This window comes from Phalangium opilio, unplaced genomic scaffold (genome assembly GCF_054372755.1).
Source record: "Phalangium opilio isolate 3A_F unplaced genomic scaffold, DU_Popi_V2 ptg000011l_1, whole genome shotgun sequence".
Lineage (NCBI taxonomy): Eukaryota > Metazoa > Arthropoda > Arachnida > Opiliones > Phalangiidae > Phalangium > Phalangium opilio.
In genome coordinates this window covers 9,520,774-9,533,966 of record NW_028324147.1, presented here as the reverse complement: position 1 = coordinate 9,533,966, position 13,193 = coordinate 9,520,774, and the positions used below count along the sequence as shown (strand labels likewise).

At 41.6% G+C, this 13,193-nt stretch overlaps 63 non-coding genes across 63 annotated transcripts; all 63 read right to left on the bottom strand.

Moving 5' to 3' along the window:
* Positions 1–384: 384 nt before the first annotated feature.
* TRNAI-AAU (transfer RNA isoleucine (anticodon AAU)) lies at positions 385–458 on the bottom strand. The gene has a single exon. It is a non-coding gene; the product is annotated as a tRNA-Ile (tRNA).
* Positions 459–543: 85 nt separating this feature from the next.
* Positions 544–617, bottom strand: TRNAI-AAU (transfer RNA isoleucine (anticodon AAU)). The gene has a single exon. It is a non-coding gene; the product is annotated as a tRNA-Ile (tRNA).
* An 83-nt stretch (positions 618–700) lies between these two features.
* TRNAI-AAU (transfer RNA isoleucine (anticodon AAU)) lies at positions 701–776 on the bottom strand. The gene has a single exon. It is a non-coding gene; the product is annotated as a tRNA-Ile (tRNA).
* Positions 777–861: 85 nt separating this feature from the next.
* Positions 862–934, bottom strand: TRNAI-AAU (transfer RNA isoleucine (anticodon AAU)). Its single transcript has one exon. It is a non-coding gene; the product is annotated as a tRNA-Ile (tRNA).
* An 85-nt stretch (positions 935–1,019) lies between these two features.
* On the bottom strand, positions 1,020–1,093 carry TRNAI-AAU (transfer RNA isoleucine (anticodon AAU)). The gene has a single exon. It is a non-coding gene; the product is annotated as a tRNA-Ile (tRNA).
* A 243-nt stretch (positions 1,094–1,336) lies between these two features.
* Positions 1,337–1,410, bottom strand: TRNAI-AAU (transfer RNA isoleucine (anticodon AAU)). The gene has a single exon. It is a non-coding gene; the product is annotated as a tRNA-Ile (tRNA).
* Positions 1,411–1,495: 85 nt separating this feature from the next.
* TRNAI-AAU (transfer RNA isoleucine (anticodon AAU)) lies at positions 1,496–1,569 on the bottom strand. Its single transcript has one exon. It is a non-coding gene; the product is annotated as a tRNA-Ile (tRNA).
* Positions 1,570–1,652: 83 nt separating this feature from the next.
* Positions 1,653–1,728, bottom strand: TRNAI-AAU (transfer RNA isoleucine (anticodon AAU)). Its single transcript has one exon. It is a non-coding gene; the product is annotated as a tRNA-Ile (tRNA).
* Positions 1,729–1,813: 85 nt separating this feature from the next.
* Positions 1,814–1,886, bottom strand: TRNAI-AAU (transfer RNA isoleucine (anticodon AAU)). Its single transcript has one exon. It is a non-coding gene; the product is annotated as a tRNA-Ile (tRNA).
* An 85-nt stretch (positions 1,887–1,971) lies between these two features.
* Positions 1,972–2,045, bottom strand: TRNAI-AAU (transfer RNA isoleucine (anticodon AAU)). The gene has a single exon. It is a non-coding gene; the product is annotated as a tRNA-Ile (tRNA).
* A 402-nt stretch (positions 2,046–2,447) lies between these two features.
* TRNAI-AAU (transfer RNA isoleucine (anticodon AAU)) lies at positions 2,448–2,521 on the bottom strand. Its single transcript has one exon. It is a non-coding gene; the product is annotated as a tRNA-Ile (tRNA).
* A 403-nt stretch (positions 2,522–2,924) lies between these two features.
* On the bottom strand, positions 2,925–2,998 carry TRNAI-AAU (transfer RNA isoleucine (anticodon AAU)). Its single transcript has one exon. It is a non-coding gene; the product is annotated as a tRNA-Ile (tRNA).
* An 85-nt stretch (positions 2,999–3,083) lies between these two features.
* Positions 3,084–3,157, bottom strand: TRNAI-AAU (transfer RNA isoleucine (anticodon AAU)). The gene has a single exon. It is a non-coding gene; the product is annotated as a tRNA-Ile (tRNA).
* Positions 3,158–3,243: 86 nt separating this feature from the next.
* Positions 3,244–3,317, bottom strand: TRNAI-AAU (transfer RNA isoleucine (anticodon AAU)). Its single transcript has one exon. It is a non-coding gene; the product is annotated as a tRNA-Ile (tRNA).
* An 83-nt stretch (positions 3,318–3,400) lies between these two features.
* Positions 3,401–3,476, bottom strand: TRNAI-AAU (transfer RNA isoleucine (anticodon AAU)). The gene has a single exon. It is a non-coding gene; the product is annotated as a tRNA-Ile (tRNA).
* Positions 3,477–3,561: 85 nt separating this feature from the next.
* On the bottom strand, positions 3,562–3,634 carry TRNAI-AAU (transfer RNA isoleucine (anticodon AAU)). The gene has a single exon. It is a non-coding gene; the product is annotated as a tRNA-Ile (tRNA).
* Positions 3,635–3,720: 86 nt separating this feature from the next.
* TRNAI-AAU (transfer RNA isoleucine (anticodon AAU)) lies at positions 3,721–3,794 on the bottom strand. The gene has a single exon. It is a non-coding gene; the product is annotated as a tRNA-Ile (tRNA).
* Positions 3,795–3,879: 85 nt separating this feature from the next.
* On the bottom strand, positions 3,880–3,953 carry TRNAI-AAU (transfer RNA isoleucine (anticodon AAU)). The gene has a single exon. It is a non-coding gene; the product is annotated as a tRNA-Ile (tRNA).
* An 85-nt stretch (positions 3,954–4,038) lies between these two features.
* On the bottom strand, positions 4,039–4,112 carry TRNAI-AAU (transfer RNA isoleucine (anticodon AAU)). Its single transcript has one exon. It is a non-coding gene; the product is annotated as a tRNA-Ile (tRNA).
* Positions 4,113–4,197: 85 nt separating this feature from the next.
* TRNAI-AAU (transfer RNA isoleucine (anticodon AAU)) lies at positions 4,198–4,271 on the bottom strand. The gene has a single exon. It is a non-coding gene; the product is annotated as a tRNA-Ile (tRNA).
* A 244-nt stretch (positions 4,272–4,515) lies between these two features.
* Positions 4,516–4,589, bottom strand: TRNAI-AAU (transfer RNA isoleucine (anticodon AAU)). The gene has a single exon. It is a non-coding gene; the product is annotated as a tRNA-Ile (tRNA).
* Positions 4,590–4,674: 85 nt separating this feature from the next.
* On the bottom strand, positions 4,675–4,748 carry TRNAI-AAU (transfer RNA isoleucine (anticodon AAU)). The gene has a single exon. It is a non-coding gene; the product is annotated as a tRNA-Ile (tRNA).
* Positions 4,749–4,831: 83 nt separating this feature from the next.
* TRNAI-AAU (transfer RNA isoleucine (anticodon AAU)) lies at positions 4,832–4,907 on the bottom strand. The gene has a single exon. It is a non-coding gene; the product is annotated as a tRNA-Ile (tRNA).
* An 85-nt stretch (positions 4,908–4,992) lies between these two features.
* Positions 4,993–5,066, bottom strand: TRNAI-AAU (transfer RNA isoleucine (anticodon AAU)). Its single transcript has one exon. It is a non-coding gene; the product is annotated as a tRNA-Ile (tRNA).
* Positions 5,067–5,151: 85 nt separating this feature from the next.
* Positions 5,152–5,225, bottom strand: TRNAI-AAU (transfer RNA isoleucine (anticodon AAU)). The gene has a single exon. It is a non-coding gene; the product is annotated as a tRNA-Ile (tRNA).
* An 85-nt stretch (positions 5,226–5,310) lies between these two features.
* Positions 5,311–5,384, bottom strand: TRNAI-AAU (transfer RNA isoleucine (anticodon AAU)). Its single transcript has one exon. It is a non-coding gene; the product is annotated as a tRNA-Ile (tRNA).
* Positions 5,385–5,469: 85 nt separating this feature from the next.
* TRNAI-AAU (transfer RNA isoleucine (anticodon AAU)) lies at positions 5,470–5,543 on the bottom strand. Its single transcript has one exon. It is a non-coding gene; the product is annotated as a tRNA-Ile (tRNA).
* An 85-nt stretch (positions 5,544–5,628) lies between these two features.
* On the bottom strand, positions 5,629–5,702 carry TRNAI-AAU (transfer RNA isoleucine (anticodon AAU)). Its single transcript has one exon. It is a non-coding gene; the product is annotated as a tRNA-Ile (tRNA).
* An 85-nt stretch (positions 5,703–5,787) lies between these two features.
* TRNAI-AAU (transfer RNA isoleucine (anticodon AAU)) lies at positions 5,788–5,861 on the bottom strand. Its single transcript has one exon. It is a non-coding gene; the product is annotated as a tRNA-Ile (tRNA).
* Positions 5,862–5,946: 85 nt separating this feature from the next.
* On the bottom strand, positions 5,947–6,020 carry TRNAI-AAU (transfer RNA isoleucine (anticodon AAU)). Its single transcript has one exon. It is a non-coding gene; the product is annotated as a tRNA-Ile (tRNA).
* Positions 6,021–6,421: 401 nt separating this feature from the next.
* Positions 6,422–6,495, bottom strand: TRNAI-AAU (transfer RNA isoleucine (anticodon AAU)). The gene has a single exon. It is a non-coding gene; the product is annotated as a tRNA-Ile (tRNA).
* An 85-nt stretch (positions 6,496–6,580) lies between these two features.
* On the bottom strand, positions 6,581–6,654 carry TRNAI-AAU (transfer RNA isoleucine (anticodon AAU)). Its single transcript has one exon. It is a non-coding gene; the product is annotated as a tRNA-Ile (tRNA).
* An 85-nt stretch (positions 6,655–6,739) lies between these two features.
* TRNAI-AAU (transfer RNA isoleucine (anticodon AAU)) lies at positions 6,740–6,813 on the bottom strand. The gene has a single exon. It is a non-coding gene; the product is annotated as a tRNA-Ile (tRNA).
* An 85-nt stretch (positions 6,814–6,898) lies between these two features.
* On the bottom strand, positions 6,899–6,972 carry TRNAI-AAU (transfer RNA isoleucine (anticodon AAU)). The gene has a single exon. It is a non-coding gene; the product is annotated as a tRNA-Ile (tRNA).
* Positions 6,973–7,057: 85 nt separating this feature from the next.
* Positions 7,058–7,131, bottom strand: TRNAI-AAU (transfer RNA isoleucine (anticodon AAU)). The gene has a single exon. It is a non-coding gene; the product is annotated as a tRNA-Ile (tRNA).
* Positions 7,132–7,215: 84 nt separating this feature from the next.
* Positions 7,216–7,290, bottom strand: TRNAI-AAU (transfer RNA isoleucine (anticodon AAU)). Its single transcript has one exon. It is a non-coding gene; the product is annotated as a tRNA-Ile (tRNA).
* An 84-nt stretch (positions 7,291–7,374) lies between these two features.
* Positions 7,375–7,448, bottom strand: TRNAI-AAU (transfer RNA isoleucine (anticodon AAU)). Its single transcript has one exon. It is a non-coding gene; the product is annotated as a tRNA-Ile (tRNA).
* Positions 7,449–7,850: 402 nt separating this feature from the next.
* On the bottom strand, positions 7,851–7,924 carry TRNAI-AAU (transfer RNA isoleucine (anticodon AAU)). The gene has a single exon. It is a non-coding gene; the product is annotated as a tRNA-Ile (tRNA).
* An 85-nt stretch (positions 7,925–8,009) lies between these two features.
* On the bottom strand, positions 8,010–8,083 carry TRNAI-AAU (transfer RNA isoleucine (anticodon AAU)). Its single transcript has one exon. It is a non-coding gene; the product is annotated as a tRNA-Ile (tRNA).
* An 85-nt stretch (positions 8,084–8,168) lies between these two features.
* On the bottom strand, positions 8,169–8,242 carry TRNAI-AAU (transfer RNA isoleucine (anticodon AAU)). The gene has a single exon. It is a non-coding gene; the product is annotated as a tRNA-Ile (tRNA).
* Positions 8,243–8,327: 85 nt separating this feature from the next.
* On the bottom strand, positions 8,328–8,401 carry TRNAI-AAU (transfer RNA isoleucine (anticodon AAU)). Its single transcript has one exon. It is a non-coding gene; the product is annotated as a tRNA-Ile (tRNA).
* Positions 8,402–8,486: 85 nt separating this feature from the next.
* TRNAI-AAU (transfer RNA isoleucine (anticodon AAU)) lies at positions 8,487–8,560 on the bottom strand. Its single transcript has one exon. It is a non-coding gene; the product is annotated as a tRNA-Ile (tRNA).
* A 402-nt stretch (positions 8,561–8,962) lies between these two features.
* On the bottom strand, positions 8,963–9,036 carry TRNAI-AAU (transfer RNA isoleucine (anticodon AAU)). Its single transcript has one exon. It is a non-coding gene; the product is annotated as a tRNA-Ile (tRNA).
* Positions 9,037–9,121: 85 nt separating this feature from the next.
* TRNAI-AAU (transfer RNA isoleucine (anticodon AAU)) lies at positions 9,122–9,195 on the bottom strand. Its single transcript has one exon. It is a non-coding gene; the product is annotated as a tRNA-Ile (tRNA).
* An 85-nt stretch (positions 9,196–9,280) lies between these two features.
* On the bottom strand, positions 9,281–9,354 carry TRNAI-AAU (transfer RNA isoleucine (anticodon AAU)). Its single transcript has one exon. It is a non-coding gene; the product is annotated as a tRNA-Ile (tRNA).
* Positions 9,355–9,439: 85 nt separating this feature from the next.
* Positions 9,440–9,513, bottom strand: TRNAI-AAU (transfer RNA isoleucine (anticodon AAU)). Its single transcript has one exon. It is a non-coding gene; the product is annotated as a tRNA-Ile (tRNA).
* An 85-nt stretch (positions 9,514–9,598) lies between these two features.
* Positions 9,599–9,672, bottom strand: TRNAI-AAU (transfer RNA isoleucine (anticodon AAU)). Its single transcript has one exon. It is a non-coding gene; the product is annotated as a tRNA-Ile (tRNA).
* An 84-nt stretch (positions 9,673–9,756) lies between these two features.
* Positions 9,757–9,831, bottom strand: TRNAI-AAU (transfer RNA isoleucine (anticodon AAU)). The gene has a single exon. It is a non-coding gene; the product is annotated as a tRNA-Ile (tRNA).
* Positions 9,832–9,915: 84 nt separating this feature from the next.
* TRNAI-AAU (transfer RNA isoleucine (anticodon AAU)) lies at positions 9,916–9,989 on the bottom strand. The gene has a single exon. It is a non-coding gene; the product is annotated as a tRNA-Ile (tRNA).
* Positions 9,990–10,391: 402 nt separating this feature from the next.
* TRNAI-AAU (transfer RNA isoleucine (anticodon AAU)) lies at positions 10,392–10,465 on the bottom strand. Its single transcript has one exon. It is a non-coding gene; the product is annotated as a tRNA-Ile (tRNA).
* Positions 10,466–10,550: 85 nt separating this feature from the next.
* TRNAI-AAU (transfer RNA isoleucine (anticodon AAU)) lies at positions 10,551–10,624 on the bottom strand. Its single transcript has one exon. It is a non-coding gene; the product is annotated as a tRNA-Ile (tRNA).
* Positions 10,625–10,709: 85 nt separating this feature from the next.
* TRNAI-AAU (transfer RNA isoleucine (anticodon AAU)) lies at positions 10,710–10,783 on the bottom strand. Its single transcript has one exon. It is a non-coding gene; the product is annotated as a tRNA-Ile (tRNA).
* Positions 10,784–10,868: 85 nt separating this feature from the next.
* TRNAI-AAU (transfer RNA isoleucine (anticodon AAU)) lies at positions 10,869–10,942 on the bottom strand. Its single transcript has one exon. It is a non-coding gene; the product is annotated as a tRNA-Ile (tRNA).
* An 85-nt stretch (positions 10,943–11,027) lies between these two features.
* On the bottom strand, positions 11,028–11,102 carry TRNAI-AAU (transfer RNA isoleucine (anticodon AAU)). The gene has a single exon. It is a non-coding gene; the product is annotated as a tRNA-Ile (tRNA).
* A 244-nt stretch (positions 11,103–11,346) lies between these two features.
* TRNAI-AAU (transfer RNA isoleucine (anticodon AAU)) lies at positions 11,347–11,420 on the bottom strand. Its single transcript has one exon. It is a non-coding gene; the product is annotated as a tRNA-Ile (tRNA).
* An 85-nt stretch (positions 11,421–11,505) lies between these two features.
* On the bottom strand, positions 11,506–11,579 carry TRNAI-AAU (transfer RNA isoleucine (anticodon AAU)). Its single transcript has one exon. It is a non-coding gene; the product is annotated as a tRNA-Ile (tRNA).
* Positions 11,580–11,664: 85 nt separating this feature from the next.
* Positions 11,665–11,738, bottom strand: TRNAI-AAU (transfer RNA isoleucine (anticodon AAU)). The gene has a single exon. It is a non-coding gene; the product is annotated as a tRNA-Ile (tRNA).
* Positions 11,739–11,823: 85 nt separating this feature from the next.
* On the bottom strand, positions 11,824–11,898 carry TRNAI-AAU (transfer RNA isoleucine (anticodon AAU)). Its single transcript has one exon. It is a non-coding gene; the product is annotated as a tRNA-Ile (tRNA).
* Positions 11,899–12,142: 244 nt separating this feature from the next.
* On the bottom strand, positions 12,143–12,216 carry TRNAI-AAU (transfer RNA isoleucine (anticodon AAU)). The gene has a single exon. It is a non-coding gene; the product is annotated as a tRNA-Ile (tRNA).
* Positions 12,217–12,301: 85 nt separating this feature from the next.
* TRNAI-AAU (transfer RNA isoleucine (anticodon AAU)) lies at positions 12,302–12,375 on the bottom strand. Its single transcript has one exon. It is a non-coding gene; the product is annotated as a tRNA-Ile (tRNA).
* Positions 12,376–12,460: 85 nt separating this feature from the next.
* TRNAI-AAU (transfer RNA isoleucine (anticodon AAU)) lies at positions 12,461–12,534 on the bottom strand. Its single transcript has one exon. It is a non-coding gene; the product is annotated as a tRNA-Ile (tRNA).
* An 85-nt stretch (positions 12,535–12,619) lies between these two features.
* On the bottom strand, positions 12,620–12,693 carry TRNAI-AAU (transfer RNA isoleucine (anticodon AAU)). Its single transcript has one exon. It is a non-coding gene; the product is annotated as a tRNA-Ile (tRNA).
* A 401-nt stretch (positions 12,694–13,094) lies between these two features.
* TRNAI-AAU (transfer RNA isoleucine (anticodon AAU)) lies at positions 13,095–13,168 on the bottom strand. Its single transcript has one exon. It is a non-coding gene; the product is annotated as a tRNA-Ile (tRNA).
* Between the last annotated feature and the right edge of the window lie 25 nt (positions 13,169–13,193).

The window sequence follows — 13,193 nt, the reverse complement described above, 5'->3', positions numbered from 1 at the left end:
CCAAGATATCAAATATATTAAAATGAAGCCAAAACTTTACGGATTTCCAAAGAAAAAACAGTACCTATGGGCCATGGGGGGATCGAACCCACGACCTTCAAGTTTTTAGCACGTCGCTCTAACCAACTGAGCTAATTTGCCACACACCTGATATGCTTTCCAAGATATCAAATATATTATAATGAAGCCAAACTTTACGGATTTCCAAAGAAAAAACAGTACCTATAGACCATGGGGGGAACGAACCCACGACCTTCGCGTTTTTAGCACAACGCTCTAACCAACTGAGCTAATGGGACACACTCTTAATTTCCTTTCCAAGATATCAAATATATTAAAATGAAGCCAAAACTTTACGGATTTCCAAAGAAAAAACAGTACCTATGGCCCATGGGGGTAACGAACCCACGACCTTCGCGTTATTAGCACGACGCTCTAACCAACTGAGCTAATGGGCCACAAACTTAATTTGCTTTCCAAGATATCAAATATATTAAAATGAAGCCAAAACTTTACGAATTTCCAAAGAAAAAACAGTACCTATGGCCCATGGGGAGATCGAACCCACGACCTTCGCGTTATTAGCACGACGCTCTAACCAACTGAGCTAATGGGCCACACACTTAATTTGCTTTCCAAGATATCAAATATATTAAAATGAAGCCAAAACTTTACGGATTTCCAAAGAAAAAACAGTACCTATGGCCCATGGGGGTATCGAACCCACGACCTTCGCGTTATTAGCACGACGTTCTAACCAACTGAGCTAATGGGATCCACACTTGATATGCTTTCCAAGATATCAAATATATTAAAATGAAGCCAAAACTTTACGGATTTCCAAAGAAAAAACAGCACCTATGGCCCATGGGGGATCGAACCCACGACCTTCGCGTTATTAGCACCACGCTCTAACCAACTGAGCTAATGGGCCACACAGTTCATATGCTTTCCAAGATATCAAATATATTAAAATGAAGCCAAATTTTTACGGATTTCCAAAGAAAAAACAGTACCTATGGCCCATGGGGGGAACGAACCCACGACCTTCGCGTTATTAGCACGACGCTCTAACCAACTGAGCTAATGGGCCACACACTTAATTTGCTTTCCAAGATATCAAATATATTAAAATGAAGCCAAAACTTTACGGATTTCCAAAGAAAAAACAGTACCTATGGGCCATGGGGGGATCGAACCCACGACCTTCGCGTTTTTAGCACGTCGCTCTAACCAACTGAGCTAATTTGCCACACACCTGATATGCTTTCCCAGATATCAAATATATTATAATGAAGCCAAACTTTACGGATTTCCAAAGAAAAAACAGTACCTATGGCCCATGGGGGTAACGAACCCACGACCTTCGCGTTATTAGCACGACGCTCTAACCAACTGAGCTAATGGGCCACAAACTTAATTTGCTTTCCAAGATATCAAATATATTAAAATGAAGCCAAAACTTTACGAATTTCCAAAGAAAAAACAGTACCTATGGCCCATGGGGAGATCGAACCCACGACCTTCGCGTTATTAGCACGACGCTCTAACCAACTGAGCTAATGGGCCACACACTTAATTTGCTTTCCAAGATATCAAATATATTAAAATGAAGCCAAAACTTTACGGATTTCCAAAGAAAAAACAGTACCTATGGCCCATGGGGGTATCGAACCCACGACCTTCGCGTTATTAGCACGACGTTCTAACCAACTGAGCTAATGGGATCCACACTTGATATGCTTTCCAAGATATCAAATATATTAAAATGAAGCCAAAACTTTACGGATTTCCAAAGAAAAAACAGCACCTATGGCCCATGGGGGATCGAACCCACGACCTTCGCGTTATTAGCACCACGCTCTAACCAACTGAGCTAATGGGCCACACAGTTCATATGCTTTCCAAGATATCAAATATATTAAAATGAAGCCAAATTTTTACGGATTTCCAAAGAAAAAACAGTACCTATGGCCCATGGGGGGAACGAACCCACGACCTTCGCGTTATTAGCACGACGCTCTAACCAACTGAGCTAATGGGCCACACACTTAATTTGCTTTCCAAGATATCAAATATATTAAAATGAAGCCAAAACTTTACGGATTTCCAAAGAAAAAACAGTACCTATGGGCCATGGGGGGATCGAACCCACGACCTTCGCGTTTTTAGCACGTCGCTCTAACCAACTGAGCTAATTTGCCACACACCTGATATGCTTTCCCAGATATCAAATATATTATAATGAAGCCAAACTTTACGGATTTCCAAAGAAAAAACAGTACCTATAGACCATGGGGGGAACGAACCCACGACCTTCGCGTTTTTAGCACGACGCTCTAACCAACTGAGCTAATGGGACACACTCTTAATTTGCTTTCCAAGATATCAAATATATTAAAATGAAGCCAAAACTTTACGGATTTCCAAAGAAAAAACATTACCTATGGCCCATGGGGGGAACGAACCCACGACCTTCGCGTTATTAGCACGACGCTCTAACCAACTGAGCTAATGGGCCACACACTTAATTTGCTTTCCAAGATATCAAATATATTAAAATGAAGCCAAAACTTTACGAATTTCCAAAGAAAAAACAGTACCTATGGCCCATGGGGGGTATCGAACCCATGACCTTCGCGTTATTAGCACGACGTTCTAACCAACTGAGCTAATGGGATCCACACTTGATATGCTTTCCAAGATATCAAATATATTAAAATGAAGCCAAAACTTTACGGATTTCCAAAGAAAAAACAGTACCTATGGGCCATGGGGGATCGAACCCACGACCTTCGCGTTATTAGCACGACGTTCTAACCAACTGAGCTAATGGGATCCACACTTGATATGCTTTCCAAGATATCAAATATATTAAATTGAAGCCAAAACTTTACGGATTTCCAAAGAAAAAACAGTACCTATGGCCAATGGGGGGATTGAACCCACGACCTTCGCGTTATTAGCACGACGCTCTAACCAACTGAGCTAATGGGCCACACAGTTCATATGCTTTCCAAGATATTAAATATATTAAAATGAAGCCAAATTTTTACGGATTTCCAAAGAAAAAACAGTACCTATGGCCCATAGGGGGATCGAACCCACGACCTTCGCGTTATTAGCACGACGCTCTAACCAACTGAGCTAATGGGACACGCTATTAAAAACGGTTTCCAAGATATCGAAAATATTAAAATGAAGCCAAAACTTTAAGGATTTCCAAAGAAAAAACTGCACCTTTGGCCCATGGGGAGATCGAACCCACGACCTTCGCGTTATTAGCACGACGCTCTAACCAACTGAGCTAATGGGCCACACACTTAACATGCTTTCCAAGATATCAAATATATTAAAATGAAGCCAAAACTTTACGGATTTCCAAAGAAAAAACAGTACCTATGGCCCATGGGGGGATCGAACCCACGACCTTCGCGTTATTAGCACGACGTTCTAGCCAACTGAGCTAATGGGATCCACACTTGATATGCTTTCCAAGATATCAAATATATTAAAATGAAGCCAAAACTTTACGGATTTCCAAAGAAAAAACAGTACCTATGGGCCATGGGGGATCGAACCCACGACCTTCGCGTTATTAGCACGACGCTCTAACCAACTGAGCTAATGGGACACGCTATTAAAAACGGTTTCCAAGATATCGAAAATATTAAAATGAAGCCAAAACTTTAAGGATTTCCAAAGAAAAAACTGCACCTTTGGCCCATGGGGAGATCGAACCCACGACCTTCGCGTTATTAGCACGACGCTCTAACCAACTGAGCTAATGGGCCACACACTTAACATGCTTTCCAAGATATCAAATATATTAAAATGAAGCCAAAACTTTACGGATTTCCAAAGAAAAAACAGTACATATGGCCCATGGGGGGATCGAACCCACGACCTTCGCGTTATTAGCACGACGCTCTAACCAACTGAGCTAATGGGCCACACACTTAACATGCTTTCCAAGATATCAAATATATTAAAATGAAGGCAAAACTTTACGGATTTCCAAAGAAAAAACAGTACATATGGGCCATGGGGGGATCGAACCCACGACCTTCGCGTTATTAGCACGACGCTCTAACCAACTGAGCTAATGGGCCACACACTTAATTTGCTTTCCAAGATATCAAATATATTAAAATGAAGCCAAAACTTTACGGATTTCCAAAGAAAAAACAGTACATATGGGCCATGGGGGGATCGAACCCACGACCTTCGCGTTATTAGCACGACGCTCTAACCAACTGAGCTAATGGGCCACACACTTAATTTGCTTTCCAAGATATCAAATATATTAAAATGAAGCCAAAACTTTACGGATTTCCAAAGAAAAAACAGTACCTATGGCCCATGGGGGTATCGAACCCATGACCTTCGCGTTATTAGCACGACGTTCTAACCAACTGAGCTAATGGGATCCACACTTGATATGCTTTCCAAGATATCAAATATATTAAAATGAAGCCAAAACTTTACGGATTTCCAAAGAAAAAACAGTACCTATGGCCCATGGGGGGATTGAACCCACGACCTTCGCGTTATTAGCACGACGCTCTAACCAACTGAGCTAATGGGCCACACACTTAACATGCTTTCCAAGATATCAAATATATTAAAATGAAGCCAAAACTTTACGGATTTCCAAAGAAAAAACAGTACCTATGGCCCATGGGGGGATTGAACCCACGACCTTCGCGTTATTAGCACGACGCTCTAACCAACTGAGCTAATGGGCCACACAGGTCATATGCTTTCCAAGATATTAAATATATTAAAATGAAGCCAAATTTTTACGGATTTCCAAAGAAAAAACAGTACCTATGGCCCATAGGGGGATCGAACCCATGACCTTCGCGATATTAGCACGACGTTCTAACCAACTGAGCTAATGGGATCCACACTTGATATGCTTTCCAAGATATCAAATATATTAAAATGAAGCCAAAACTTTAAGGATTTCCAAAGAAAAAACAGCACCTTTGGCCCATGGGGAGATCGAACCCACGACCTTCGCGTTATTAGCACGACGCTCTAACCAACTGAGCTAATGGGCCACACACTTAATTTGCTTTCCAAGATATCAAATATATTAAAATGAAGCCAAAACTTTACGGATTTCCAAAGAAAAAACAGTACCTATGGCCCATGGGGGTATCGAACCCACGACCTTCGCGTTATTAGCACCACGCTCTAACCAACTGGGCTAATGGGCCACACAGTTCATTTGCTTTCCAAGATATTAAATATATTAAAATGAAGCCAAATTTTTACGGATTTCCAAAGAAAAAACAGTACCTATGGCCCATAGGGGGATCGAACCCTACACCTTCGCGTTATTAGCACGACGCTCTAACCAACTGAGCTAATGGGACACGCTATTAAAACGGTTTCCAAGATATCGAAAATATTAAAATGAAGCCAAAACTTTAAGGATTTCCAAAGAAAAAACAGCACCTTTGGCCCATGGGGAGATCGAACCCACGACCTTCGCGTTATTATCACGACGCTCTAACCAACTGAGCTAATGGGCCACACACTTAACATGCTTTCCAAGATATCAAATATATTAAAATGAAGCCAAAACTTTACGGATTTCCATAGAAAAAACAGTATCTATGGCCCATGGGGGGATCGAACCCACGACCTTCGCGTTATTAGCACGACGCTCTAACCAACTGAGCTAATGGGCCACACACTTAATTTGCTTTCCAAGATATCAAATATATTAAAATGAAGCCAAAACTTTACGGATTTCCAAAGAAAAAACAGTATCTATGGCCCATGGGGGGAACGAACCCACGACCTTCGCGCTATTAGCACGACGCTCTAACCAACTGAGCTAATGGGCCACACACTTAATTTGCTTTCCAAGATATCAAATATATTAAAATGAAGCCAAAACTTTACGGATTTCCAAAGAAAAAACAGTACCTATGGCCCATGGGGGGAACGTACCCACGACCTTCGCGTTATTAGCACGACGCTCTAACCAACTGAGCTAATGGGCCACACACTTAATTTGCTTTCCAAGATATCAAATATATTAAAATGAAGCCAAAACTTTACGGATTTCCAAAGAAAAAACAGTACCTATGGGCCATGGGGGATCGAACCCACGACCTTCGCGTTTTTAGCACGTCGCTCTAACCAACTGAGCTAATTTGCCACACACCTGATATGCTTTCCAAGATATCAAATATATTATAATGAAGCCAAACTTTACGGATTTCCAAAGAAAAAACAGTACCTATAGACCATGGGGGGAACGAACCCACGACCTTCGCGTTTTTAGCACGACGCTCTAACCAACTGAGCTAATGGGACACACTCTTAATTTGCTTTCCAAGATATCAAATATATTAAAATGAAGCCAAAACTTTACGGATTTCCAAAGAAAAAACAGTACCTATGGCCCATGGGGGGAACGAACCCACGACCTTCGCGTTATTAGCACCACGCTCTAACCAACTGAGCTAATGGGCCACACAGTTCATATGCTTTCCAAGATATTAAATATATTAAAATGAAGCCAAATTTTTAAGAATTTCCAAAGAAAAAACAGTACCTATGGCCCATAGGGGGATCGAACCCTCCACCTTCGCGTTATTAGCACGACGCTCTAACCAACTGAGCTAATGGGACACGCTATTAAAACGGTTTCCAAGATATCGAAAATATTAAAATGAAGCCAAAACTTTAAGGATTTCCAAAGAAAAAACAGCACCTTTGGCCCATGGGGAGATCGAACCCACGACCTTCGCGTTATTATCACGACGCTCTAACCAACTGAGCTAATGGGCCACACACTTAACATGCTTTCCAAGATATCAAATATATTAAAATGAAGCCAAAACTTTACGGATTTCCAAAGAAAAAACAGTATCTATGGCCCATGGGGGGATCGAACCCACGACCTTCGCGTTATTATCACGACGCTCTAACCAACTGAGCTAATGGGCCACACACTTAACATGCTTTCCAAGATATCAAATATATTAAAATGAAGCCAAAACTTTACGGATTTCCAAAGAAAAAACAGTATCTATGGCCCATGGGGGGATCGAACCCACGACCTTCGCGTTATTAGCACGACGCTCTAACCAACTGAGCTAATGGGCCACACACTTAATTTGCTTTCCAAGATATCAAATATATTAAAATGAAGCCAAAACTTTACGGATTTCCAAAGAAAAAACAGTATCTATGGCCATGGGGGGAACGAACCCACGACCTTCGCGTTATTAGCACGACGCTCTAACCAACTGAGCTAATGGGCCACACACTTAATTTGCTTTCCAAGATATCAAATATATTAAAATGAAGCCAAAACTTTACGGATTTCCAAAGAAAAAACAGTACCTATGGCCCATGGGGGGAACGAACCCACGACCTTCGCGTTATTAGTACGACGCTCTAACCAACTGAGCTAATGGGCCACACACTTAATTTGCGTTCCGAGATATCAAATATATTATAATAAAGCCAAAACTTTACGGATTTCCAAAGAAAAAACAGTACCTATGGGCCATGGGGGGATCGAACCCACGACCTTCGCGTTTTTAGCACGTCGCTCTAACCAACTGAGCTAATTTGCCACACACCTGATATGCTTTCCAAGATATCAAATATATTATAATGAAGCCAAACTTTACGGATTTCCAAAGAAAAAACAGTACCTATAGACCATGGGGGGAACGAACCCACGACCTTCGCGTTTTTAGCACGACGCTCTAACCAACTGAGCTAATGGGACACACTCTTAATTTGCTTTCCAAGATATCAAATATATTAAAATGAAGCCAAAACTTTACGGATTTCCAAAGAAAAAACAGTACCTATGGCCCATGGGGGGAACGAACCCACGACCTTCGCGTTATTAGCACCACGCTCTAACCAACTGAGCTAATGGGCCACACAGTTCATATGCTTTCCAAGATATTAAATATATTAAAATGAAGCCAAATTTTTACGGATTTCCAAAGAAAAAACAGTACCTATGGCCCATAGGGGGATCGAACCCTCCACCTTCGCGTTATTAGCACGACGCTCTAACCAACTGAGCTAATGGGACACGCTATTAAAACGGTTTCCAAGATATCGAAAATATTAAAATGAAGCCAAAACTTTAAGGATTTCCAAAGAAAAAACAGCACCTTTGACCCATGGGGAGATCGAACCCACGACCTTCGCGTTATTATCACGACGCTCTAACCAACTGAGCTAATGGGCCTCACACATAACATGCTTTCCAAGATATCAAATATATTAAAATGAAGCCAAAACTTTACGGATTTCCAAAGAAAAAACAGTATCTATGGCCCATGGGGGGATCGAACCCACGACCTTCGCGCTATTAGCACGACGCTCTAACCAACTGAGCTAATGGGCCACACACTTAATTTGCTTTCCAAGATATCAAATATATTAAAATGAAGCCAAAACTTTACGGATTTCCAAAGAAAAAACAGTACCTATGGCCCATGGGGGGAACGTACCCACGACCTTCGCGTTATTAGCACGACGCTCTAACCAACTGAGCTAATGGGCCACACACTTAATTTGCTTTCCAAGATATCAAATATATTAAAATGAAGCCAAAACTTTACGGATTTCCAAAGAAAAAACAGTACCTATGGGCCATGGGGGGATCGAACCCACGACCTTCGCGTTTTTAGCACGTCGCTCTAACCAACTGAGCTAATTTGCCACACACCTGATATGCTTTCCAAGATATCAAATATATTATAATGAAGCCAAACTTTACGGATTTCCAAAGAAAAAACAGTACCTATAGACCATGGGGGGAACGAACCCACGACCTTCGCGTTTTTAGCACGACGCTCTAACCAACTGAGCTAATGGGACACACTCTTAATTTGCTTTCCAAGATATCAAATATATTAAAATGAAGCCAAAACTTTACGGATTTCCAAAGAAAAAACAGTACCTATGGCCCATGGGGGGAACGAACCCACGACCTTCGCGTTATTAGCACCACGCTCTAACCAACTGAGCTAATGGGCCACACAGTTCATATGCTTTCCAAGATATTAAATATATTAAAATGAAGCCAAATTTTTAAGAATTTCCAAAGAAAAAACAGTACCTATGGCCCATAGGGGGATCGAACCCTCCACCTTCGCGTTATTAGCACGACGCTCTAACCAACTGAGCTAATGGGACACGCTATTCAAACGGTTTCCAAGATATCGAAAATATTAAAATGAAGCCAAAACTTTAAGGATTTCCAAAGAAAAAACAGCACCTTTGGCCCATGGGGAGATCGAACCCACGACCTTCGCGTTATTATCACGACGCTCTAACCAACTGAGCTAATGGGCCACACACTTAACATGCTTTCCAAGATATCAAATATATTAAAATGAAGCCAAAACTTTACGGATTTCCAAAGAAAAAACAGTATCTATGGCCCATGGGGGGATCGAACCCACGACCTTCGCGTTATTATCACGACGCTCTAACCAACTGAGCTAATGGGCCACACACTTAACATGCTTTCCAAGATATCAAATATATTAAAATGAAGCCAAAACTTTACGGATTTCCAAAGAAAAAACAGTATCTATGGCCCATGGGGGGATCGAACCCACGACCTTCGCGTTATTAGCACGACGCTCTAACCAACTGAGCTAATGGGCCACACACTTAATTTGCTTTCCAAGATATCAAATATATTAAAATGAAGCCAAAACTTTACGGATTTCCAAAGAAAAAACAGTATCTATGGCCATGGGGGGAACGAACCCACGACCTTCGCGTTATTAGCACGACGCTCTAACCAACTGAGCTAATGGGCCACACACTTAATTTGCTTTCCAAGATATCAAATATATTAAAATGAAGCCAAAACTTTACGGATTTCCAAAGAAAAAACAGTACCTATGGCCCATGGGGGGAACGAACCCACGACCTTCGCGTTATTAGTACGACGCTCTAACCAACTGAGCTAATGGGCCACACACTTAATTTGCGTTCCGAGATATCAAATATATTATAATAAAGCCAAAACTTTACGGATTTCCAAAGAAAAAACAGTACCTATGGGCCATGGGGGGATCGAACCCACGACCCTCGCGTTTTTAGCACGTCGCTCTAACCAACTGAGCTAATTTGCCACACACCTGATATGCTTTCCAAGATATCAAATATATTATAATGAAGCCAAACTTTACGGATTTCCAAAGAAAAAACAGTACCTATAGACCATGGGGGGAACGAACCCACGACCTTCGCGTTTTTAGCACGACGCTCTAACCAACTGAGCTAATGGGACACACTCTTAATTTGCTTTCCAAGATATCAAATATATTAAAATGAAGCCAAAACTTTACGGATTTCCAAAGAAAAAACAGTACCTATGGCCCATGGGGGGAACGAACCCACGACCTTCGCGTTATTAGCACCACGCTCTAACCAACTGAGCTAATGGGCCACACAGTTCATATGCTTTCCAAGATATTAAATATATTAAAATGAAGCCAAATTTTTACGGATTTCCAAAGAAAAAACAGTACCTATGGCCCATAGGGGGATCGAACCCTCCACCTTCGCGTTATTAGCACGACGCTCTAACCAACTGAGCTAATGGGACACGCTATTAAAACGGTTTCCAAGATATCGAAAATATTAAAATGAAGCCAAAACTTTAAGGATTTCCAAAGAAAAAACAGCACCTTTGGCCCATGGGGAGATCGAACCCACGACCTTCGCGTTATTATCACGACGCTCTAACCAACTGAGCTAATGGGCCTCACACATAACATGCTTTCCAAGATATCAAATATATTAAAATGAAGCCAAAACTTTACGGATTTCCAAAGAAAAAACAGTATCTATGGCCCATGGGGGGATCGAACCCACGACCTTCGCGTTATTAGCACGACGCTCTAACCAACTGAGCTAATGGGCCACACACTTAATTCGCTTTCCAAGATATCAAATATATTAAAATGAAGCCAAAACTTTACGGATTTCCAAAGAAAAAACAGTACCTATAGCCCATGGGGGGGAACGAACCCACGACCTTCGCGTTATTAGCACGACGCTCTAACCAACTGAGCTAATGGGCCACACACTTAATTTGCTTTCCAAGATATCAAATATATTAAAATGAAGCCAAAACTTTACGAATTTCCAAAGAAAAAACAGTACCTATGGCCCATGGGGGTATCGAACCCATGACCTTCGCGTTATTAGCACGACGTTCTAACCAACTGAGCTAATGGGATCCACACTTGATATGCTTTCCAAGATATCAAATATATAAAAATGAAGCCAAATTTTTACGCATTTCCAAAGAAAAAACAGTACCTATGGCCCATAGGGGGATCGAACCCACGACCTTCGCGTTATTAGCACGACGCTCTAACCAACTGAGCTAATGGGACACGTTATTAAAACGGTTTCCAAGATATCGAAAATATTAAAATGAAGCCAAAACTTTAAGGATTTCCAAAGAAAAAACAGCACCTTTGGCCCATGGGGAGATCGAACCCACGACCTTCGCGTTATTATCACGACGCTCTAACCAACTGAGCTAATGGGCCTCACACATAACATGCTTTCCAAGATATCAAATATATTAAAATGAAGCCAAAACTTTACGGATTTCCAAAGAAAAAACAGTATCTATGGCCCATGGGGGGATCGAACCCACGACCTTCGCGTTATTAGCACGACGCTCTAACCAACTGAGCTAATGGGCCACACACTTAATTCGCTTTCCAAGATATCAAATATATTAAAATGAAGCCAAAACTTTACGGATTTCCAAAGAAAAAACAGTACCTATGGCCCATGGGGGGGAACGAACCCACGACCTTCGCGTTATTAGCACGACGCTCTAACCAACTGAGCTAATGGGCCACACACTTAATTTGCTTTCCAAGATATCAAATATATTAAAATGAAGCCAAAACTTTACGAATTTCCAAAGAAAAAACAGTACCTATGGCCCATGGGGGTATCGAACCCATGACCTTCGCGTTATTAGCACGACGTTCTAACCAACTGAGCTAATGGGATCCACACTTGATATGCTTTCCAAGATATCAAATATATAAAAATGAAGCCAAATTTTTACGCATTTCCAAAGAAAAAACAGTACCTATGGCCCATAGGGGGATCGAACCCACGACCTTCGCGTTATTAGCACGACGCTCTAACCAACTGAGCTAATGGGACACGTTATTAAAACGGTTTCCAAGATATCGAAAATATTAAAATGAAGCCAAAACTTTAAGGATTTCCAAAGAAAAAACAGCACCTTTGGCCCATGGGGAGATCGAACCCACGACCTTCGCGTTATTAGCACGACGCTCTAACCAACTGAGCTAATGGGCCACACACTTAACATGCTTTCCAAGATATCAAATATATTAAAATGAAGCCAAAACTTTACGGATTTCCAAAGAAAAAACAGTACCTATGGCCCATGGGGGGATCGAACCCACGACCTTCGCGTTATTAGCACGACGCTCATACCAACTGAGCTAATGGGCCACACACTTGATACGCTTTCCAAGATATCAAATATATTAAAATGAAGCCAAAACTTTACGGATTTCCAAAGAAAAAACAGTACCTATGGGCCATGGGGAGATCGAACCCACGACCTTCGCGTTATTAGCACGACGCTCATACCAACTGAGCTAATGGGCCACACACTTGATACGCTTTCCAAGATATCAAATATATTAAAATGAAGCCAAAACTTTACGGATTTCCAAAGAAAAAACAGTACCTATGGGCCATGGGGGTTCGAACCCACGACCTTCGCGTTTTTAGCACGTCGCTCTAACCAACTGAGCTAATGGGCCACACACCTGATACGCTTTCCAAGATATCTAATATATTATAATGAAGCCAAACTTTACGGATTTCCAAAGAAAAAACAGTACCTATAGACCACGGGGGGAACGAACCCACGACCTTCGCGTTTTTAGCACGACGCTCTAACCAACTGAGCTAATGGGACACACTCTTAATTTGCTTTCCAAGATGTCAAATATATTAAAATGAAGCCAAAACTTTACGGATTTCCAAAGAAAAAACAGTACCTATGGCCCATGGGGGGAACGAACCCACGACCTTCGCGTTATTAGCACGACGCTCTAACCAACTGAGCTAATGGGCCACACACTTAATTTGCTTTCCAAGAT